The following is an 8,297-nucleotide window of genomic DNA, read 5'->3' on the forward strand; positions in this document are numbered from 1 at the left end:
CACCTGGAGGCTGGCATCCCTGAACCTCAGTGGGGCACAAGGCCACAGAGTCCCCCCTCCAAAGCAGCCCTTTCCTAGAGGGGGACTGATCTCTGCAGTCTGGAGATGAGCTGGAATTCCGGGGGATCCCCAGGCCCCACCTGGAGGCTGGCATCCTTAAACCTCAGTGGGCTACAATGCCACAGAGTCCCCCCTCCAAAGCAGCCCTTTCCTCCAGGGGGACTGACCTCTATATTCCGGAGATCAGTTGTAATTCTGGGAGAGTGGCACCTGGAGAAATGCAAAGCTAGGCAGTTTCGTGAAGTGGCATCTGGGAAAGGCATTTGAATAGACCACAGTAATGTATTTCTGTGCAAGCACAGCCTTGGAGCCCCTGCATGTTCTTTTACATGAAAATGAGACCTGGGTTCTAATCCTGCCAAAAGTCAGGATTCTGCTGCAAAAGGACCACCTTTCAAATCTCAGTCATTCCTTCTGTAAAACGGCGTCGGAGGGAACCTGCCACTTACCCCTGGGGCTTCAAATGTGTACCAGAAGCAGCGGTCGTTTCCTGCGGGAGCGCACAGGAGCGGAGCTCCAGCAGTAAAGAGCCCAGGGGGCGGGCACATGCAACAAGCCCCGCCCCCTGCTCCCAGCAGCCCTCAGTCAGAGCAAGAAGCAGCCAGATAAGCTGCAGAGCACCCCCCCGGCCCCTCGGTCCAAAACAGTCCAGTGGCACCTTTAAGACCAAGTTTTATTCAGGTACAAGCTCTCCCTCCTCTGTGAGGGCAGATCTGCACGTTCCAGCCCCCCCCCCCCAATAGCTAGCAATCCAAAACAGTCCAGGGGATCCTGAGCGGGGGGGGTTGCCTTCTGACACACTTCTGGGGATGTTAGGGGGCACATGCAAATGAGTTACGCTAATGAGTTATGCTAATGAGCTCCTGCACTTCTTTTTTTACCAAATGACCCCTGACCAGAAGCCTTGGGAAACAGAGACACACATTGATAAACTTATAATCCTATAGACCAGCCCCCCCCCCCAACCTGTCTGAGGCTGCAGGAAGCTTTGGGATTTTAAGAGGGGGTGCTGAGTGCCACCCCACAGGAGGCGGAGCTGACCCCCAAATGGCTGCCTCCGAAGGTAGAACCAAAAGCAATACCTTCCTCCTCAAACCTCCTAGGAAGAAGGAAGTCATAGCATCACAGAATCACACATACTTGGAAGGGGCCATACAGGCCACCTAATCCAACCCCCCCTGCTCAGTGCAGGATCATTGAAGGGAGTGTGTGGAAGTACACTTCTCCCGATCCTCCCAGCGGAAAACCTTTTCACTTCAATGAGGGCAGCCGATAACAAGCCTCTCCCAGTGCCCCCACCCATTTCCTGATAAGCTCAGCGGTTGCCATGGGGAGCTCTGGAAGGTGTCACGGTGCCCATGGGCACCGTGTTGGGGAACCCTGGCACACTCTCCTTCTGGTTTGGGGAGGGTGGAGGACTTGTGAGGTAACACTGCCGGGCCTTACGTTGCACGAGCAGGTGACGCAGTCGTCAGCGCTGTCCCTCCAGGTCTCTCCGTCAGACACACGTCGCCCCTCGACTTCGATCACACATTCTGCAAGGAGGAACACATAAGCGGGTCTAGTCAGTCCTGGTTTCATCGATATCAGTCCTATGCAGGGGAAATGGTCCTGGGGAAAGGTCTCCCCCCCCACTCTTAAGACTGCAGTCACAGAATCATAAAGTCGGAAGGGACCTCCAGGGTCATCTAGTCCAACCTCCTGCACAAGGCAGGGAATTCACAAATACCTCCCCCCCCACAAGCCCACAGTGACCCCCTGCTCCACACACAGAAGATGGCAAAAAAAAAACACACCAAACCCTCCAGGATCTCCAGCCAAACTGGCCTGGAGGAAAATGGCTTCCGGGCCCCAAAGTGGCGATTAGCATTTCCCTGGGCGTGTCAGAAAGGGTGACACGTTGCACGAGCAGGTGACGCAGTCGTCAGCACTGTCCCTCCAGGTCTCTCCGTCAGACGCACGTCGCCCCTCGACTTCGATCACACATTCTGCAAGGAGGAACACATAAGCGGGTCTAGTCAGACCTGGTTTCATCGATATCAGTCCTATGAGGGGGAAATGGTCCTGGGGAACGGGCTCCCCCCCCACTCTTAAGACTGCAGTCACAGAATAAAAAAATGGGAGGACCTGTAGGGTCATCAAGTCCAACCCCCTGCACAAGGCAGGAAATTCACAAATACCCCCCCACATGCCCACAGTGACCCCCTGCTCCACACACAGAAGATGGCAAAAAAAAAACACACCAAACCCTCCAGGATCTCCAGCCAAACTGGCCTGGAGGAAAATGGCTTCCGGACCCCAAAGTGGTGATTGGCCTTTCCCTGGGCGTGTCAGAAAGGTCCACGAGAACGAAGCCCTGAGGCAACCCTCCCTGCCCTCCCTTCTCATGACCTGCCTAAGTCCACAGAATTCACATGGCTGTCAGGCCGCTGGCTGACTGAGCTGAAGCAACTGATGGGCCACCGAACCACCAAATTCGGCATTTCAAGTGGCAAGCTGGGGTTCCTGGGGTAAAATCGCACAGGACGTGAGCGTCTCCTTGATGAAAAGGTGTTCTGGCTGGAGCCGGCTCTGCACACACGACTCACAGATCCTTCTGTGCCCGAGGCCCCGGGGAGCTGCCCTTACTCGGAACCGACTTAGCCGAGCCAGAATTGGAGGCAGAAGGCAGTTGAAGGAGGAATAAAGGGTGTGTGTGTGTGGGGGGGGGCAGGATACGTCACCGTCACAGATGGGGCAGCAGGAGCCATGGGGCGTGAACTGCTCCGCGGTGGGGCAACTCAGCGGCGGGCATCCTTGGTGCACACAAACCCAGGTGAGATCCTGCAAGGAAACAGACATACCTGGGCTGGAATAGCCTTGGAAGAGGGTGGGGAAATGTGTCTTTGTGTGTGTGTGGGTCATTATTGGGGAATCTCCCCCTACAATTCATCTGCTCTGCTTGCAGAGGCCTGTGTGTTTGTGTGTGAGAATTCACCATCCATTCTGAACTTGAAAAGGGAGACGCGGGGGCTGAAATCAGAAATATTTTGAAGGGGGAACGTTAGGGCAATGGAAAGACAGGACTCCAGTAACGGCAGCTGATCACACTGGTGTGCCACGGAGGTTCTTTGGAGAGGTGACTCAGATGTTTATTAAACTAAATAAATAAACTAAATGTTCCCAATCCGTGCCCTTCCAGGACAACAGAGACAGGAGCTAGGGTGCAGCATCACAAACCAGGTCCGGATTCTAGGGGAGGCCAGACAAGGAAGGTGAGGGGGAAAGAAAAGCCTATGGGGTGTTGGGGCAGACCTAAGAAGAAGGGAAAAAAGGGGCTGCGGTGGCTCAGAGGTTAAGATGCTGAGCTGCAGACCGGAAGGTCGGTAGTTCAGCAGTTCGAGACCCGAGTGTGCTGCATGACGGAGTGAGCTCCCATCTCTGGTCCCAGTTCCTGCCAACCTTGCAGTTTGAAAGCAAGAATTTGCAAGTAGATAAATAGGTACCAAAAGGAGCTGCGGTGGCTCAAGTGGTTAAGACGCTGAACTGCAGGCTGTGGAAAGTCGGTAGTTCAGCAGTTCGAAACCCGGGTGCCGCATGATGGAGTGAGTACCCATATCTCTAGTTCTAGCTCCTGCCAACCTAGCAGTTCGAAAGCAAGAAATTGCAAGTAGATAAATAGGTACCGCTTTGGTGGGAAGGTAACAGCGTTCCGTGCGCCTTGGTGTTTAGTCATGCCGGCCACATGACCATGGAAACGTCTTCGGACAGCGCTGGCTCTTCGGCTTTGAAACGGAGATGAGACGGAGGTTGCTACCCTAGAGTCGTATTCGACTTGCTTTCGAGCAAGGGAACCTTTATCTTTACCTAAATAGGTACCACTTCAGTGGGAAGGTACCAGCATTCCATGCGCCTCGATGTCTAGTCATGCTGGCCACATGACCACGGAGAAGTCTCTGGACAGCGCTGGCTCTTCGGCTTGGAAACGGAGATGAGCACTGCCCCCTAGAGTTGGATTCGACTGGCTTTTGAGCAAGGGAAACCTTTACCTTTAAGAAGGCACAAGCTGGTCTGATGGTAGGGAAGGTGGGTTTTACGTTGTACAACCTTGCAGAGTGGGCTCAGGAGAAGGTGGCAGGTTTGTTTAGAGGGGGGAAAAAGAGATACTTAATGGACTGATTCTCCCATTGTATGTTTGTTTGTTAGATTTGTTTTGTTTGTCTGTTTGTTGTTGTCATCAAATAAAAAACGTTTGTTGAAAAAAAGGAGAAGGTGGCAGGAATCCGCCTCCAGACCCCTCTGCCCAGACAACTCTTCCCCACCGTGTGTGGCTTGCGGGGGATGGGGTGGGGGTCTCTCACCTTGCACTGGCAAGTGTAGCACGGCTCGTCGGTGGCGTGGACCTCGTTGCCCAGCAGGCCGGATGTGCAGTTGCTCAGCGCCTCTGCAAGAGGAGATCGGCACCGTCAGCGGAAGCCGTCGCAACGACAAGAGCAGCAAGCCCGCTTTGCAGGGACAGCGCGCTTTCCCTAAACGCTCAGAACTCCAAGTTGCACAACAGCCCAGTGAGGTTGGCCAGGATTATGACATGGAGTCTCCACTCTGGTAAGTTTACACTCTGGAAACCTTGTGGGTCTCTAAGGTGCGATGGGACTCCACGCTAGTCTTCCACTGCTGACCAATACGGTTCCCCTCCTGAAATCTTATTGCAGAGGCAGTGGAGGCCGAGAAACAGGATTTTGTCTAGGGTGTCCTAGTGAGTCTGGGGCAGAGTCAGAATCTGAACCCGAGACATTCAGGGCTCGGGCTCCTAGCATACGTTACATCACCCATACGGATTTGTAAACTTTTAAAAACTTTGTGGTTTGTTAACTGGAGAGCCAGTTTGGTGCGGTGGTTAAGAGCGGCGGACTCTAATCTGGAGAACCAGGTTTGATTCCCCACTCCCCCATTTGAAGCAAACTGGATGACCTTGGGTCAGTCACAAGTTCTGCGCATGCACACAAACGCGAAACGCTTGTGTGATCGCGCCGCGCCGCTTCTTTGCCACGCCACAACATCGCTGTGTGATCGCCAGCTAACAGCCTAAGCACGGAGACTCATGGGACCGTGTGATCGGGCTACTGTGCTTTATTTTGCTCCGGGGCGAACAGCCACGCCTCCCCCTCGCGTTATCTGGCCCATGTGACCAGGGTCTAACAGTTGCTAAGCATGATAGCAAAATGGAACCTCCATGTTCAGAGGCAATGTATCTTTAGGTACCGACTGACGGCTACAAACAAAAGGGGATGGTGCTGCCTTCCTGCCTTTTTTTGGGGGGGGGGAGAGGGCTTTCAGAAACACCTGGCTGCCACTGTTGGAAACGGAACCCTTCGTTTTCAGCAAACTTTTGTTGTTTTAAGTATTAGAGGGTCCAAGACCCCTCACTGGCTCCAAAATCCATGGTGCTACATCTCTCAATCCCAGAACTTCTAAGGGTGAGTTTGTGTACTCCTTTTCTACTAGAGATTACAAACCACAACGTTTTTAAAAGTGTGCAAATCCTTATCAGGATTCAATTTGTGCCACGGAGTGAGAGGTGAGACAGTTCCTGATGCACCAGTGAGGCTGGGGGGGGGGAACTTTGCTGAGCACCCCCTGACTCCTGCCTGCTGGGTAATTTGGGGAGAGGGGTCTACTCACGAGCGCAATTGGGGCAGCAGTGCCCAGGGCCGGGGGGCTGGATCTGGTCCCGGGGGCAGTCCACCAGGCTGGGGCACTGCTTCCGGTAGCACGGAAACGGAGATGAGCACTGCCCCCTAGAGTTGGATTCGACTGGCTTTTGAGCAAGGGAAACCTTTACCTTTACCTTTAAGAAGGCACAAGCTGGTCTGATGGTAGGGAAGGTGGGTTTTACGTTGTACAACCTTGCAGAGTGGGCTCAGGAGAAGGTGGCAGGTTTGTTTAGAGGGGGGAAAAAGAGATAATTAATGGACTGATTCTCCCATTGTATGTTTGTTTGTTAGATTTGTTTGGTTCTGTTGTTTTGTTTGTCTGTTTGTTGTTGTCATCAAATAAAAAACGTTGGTTGAAAAAAAGGAGAAGGTGGCAGGAATCCGCCTCCAGACCCCTCTGCCCAGACAACTCTTCCCCACCGTGTGTGGCTTGCGGGGGATGGGGTGGGGGTCTCTCACCTTGCACTGGCAAGTGTAGCACGGCTCGTCGGTGGCGTGGACCTCGTTGCCCAGCAGGCCGGATGTGCAGTTGCTCAGCGCCTCTGCAAGAGGAGATTGGCACCGTCAGCGGAAGCCGTCACAACGACAAGAGCAGCAAGCCCGCTTTGCAGGGACAGCGCGCTTTCCCTAAACGCTCAGAACTCCAAGTTGCACAACAGCCCAGTGAGGTTGGCCAGGATTATGACATGGAGTCTCCACTCTGGTAAGTTTACACTCTGGAAACCTTGTGGGTCTCTAAGGTGCGATGGGACTCCACGCTAGTCTTCCACTGCTGACCAATACGGTTCCCCTCCTGAAATCTTATTGCAGAGGCAGCGGAGGCCGAGAAACAGGATTTTGTCTAGGGTGTCCTAGTGAGTCTGGGGCAGAGTCAGAATCTGAACCCGAGACATTCAGGGCTCGGGCTCCTAGCATACGTTACATCACCCATACGGATTTGTAAACTTTTAAAAACTTTGTGGTTTGTTAACTGGAGAGCCAGTTTGGTGCGGTGGAGGAGGGGTATAAATCCAACTCTTCCTCTTTGTTTGGCTTTTCTTATTTTTGTCCTGCCCTGGACAACCCGCGTGGACAGGTGATAAAATACACATTGGCTAGTATAAGGCAGTGCAGTTGATCACAGCAGGCAAGGAATCTACGGAATTTGCTGCAACAAGATGTGGTGGCAGTGGATAGGTTACACAGCTTGAAAAGAACTTGGGCAAATCTGTAGAGCAAAGGTCAACTAAGGCCCCGGTCACACAGAGATTTTGCCGCGCGAAAGGCATGAATGTCGGGCAGATTTTCGGGGAGCGATCACACCGCAACATCTGGGAAGCGCAGCACACCTGTGTGGCCAATCCATGGCACCCCGCCGAAAATGTGGAGTTAAAAAGTACCAAGGAAAGTGCACTAGTATCTGGAAAACGCGCGGCACAGGCGGGCTCTGATCGCGGGAGCGCTAGTATCCCGTGGCATCCGGTGCCCGTCCACGTCCCGTCGCGAACCGGATGTTTTTCGTAAGCGCATGCGCTCAAACACAAAACTGAAAGCAGTGCTGCTCCGCAGAACTGCGCATGCACACAAACGCGAAACGCTTGTGTGATCGCGCCGCACCGCTTCTTTGCCATGCTGCAGCATCGCCGTGTGATCGCCAGCTAACAACCTAAGCACGGAGACTCGTGGGACCGTGTGATCGGGCTACCGTGCTTTATTTTGCTCCGGGGCGAACAGCCACGCCTCCCCCTCGCGTTATCTGGCCTGTGTTACCAGGGCCTAACAGTTGCTAAGCATGATAGCAAAATGGAACCTCCATGTTCAGAGGCAATGTATCTTTAGGTACCGACTGACGGCTACAAACAAAAGGGGATGGTGCTGCCTTCCTGCCTTTTTTTGGGGGGGGGGAGAGGGCTTTCAGAAACACCTGGCTGCCACTGTTGGAAACGGAACCCTTCGTTTTCAGCAAACTTTTGTTGTTTTAAGTATTAGAGGGTCCAAGACCCCTCACTGGCTCCAAAATCCATGGTGCTACATCTCTCAATCCCAGAACTTCTAAGGGTGAGTTTGTGTACTCCTTTTCTACTAGAGATTACAAACCACAACGTTTTTAAAAGTGTGCAAATCCTTATCAGGATTCAATTTGTGCCACGGAGTGAGAGGTGAGACAGTTCCTGATGCACCAGTGAGGCTGGGGGGGGGGAACTTTGCTGAGCACCCCCTGACTCCTGCCTGCTGGGTAATTTGGGGAGAGGGGTCTACTCACGAGCGCAATTGGGGCAGCAGTGCCCAGGGCCGGGGGGCTGGATCTGGTCCCGGGGGCAGTCCACCAGGCTGGGGCACTGCTTCCGGTAGCACTGCAGGTGCTGCTCACCATCCGACATCAGCTGAGGAAGGAAAGAGAGAGAGAGCGGGCGGTCAGGTCGCAGTCCAGGGCTGCCAACCCCCAGGCAGGGACTGGAGACCTCCTGGAATTACAGCCGGTCTCCAGACTGCAGGGATCACTCGCCCTGTAAAAAACGGCAGACTCCGAGGGGCGATAGAATTCATAGGATGTTAGAGTTGGAA

The sequence above is a fragment of the Gekko japonicus genome, unplaced genomic scaffold (assembly GCF_001447785.1).
Source record: "Gekko japonicus isolate JY-2015 unplaced genomic scaffold, Gekko_japonicus_V1.1 scaffold5642, whole genome shotgun sequence".
In the NCBI taxonomy this organism is placed as follows: Eukaryota; Metazoa; Chordata; class Lepidosauria; order Squamata; family Gekkonidae; genus Gekko; species Gekko japonicus.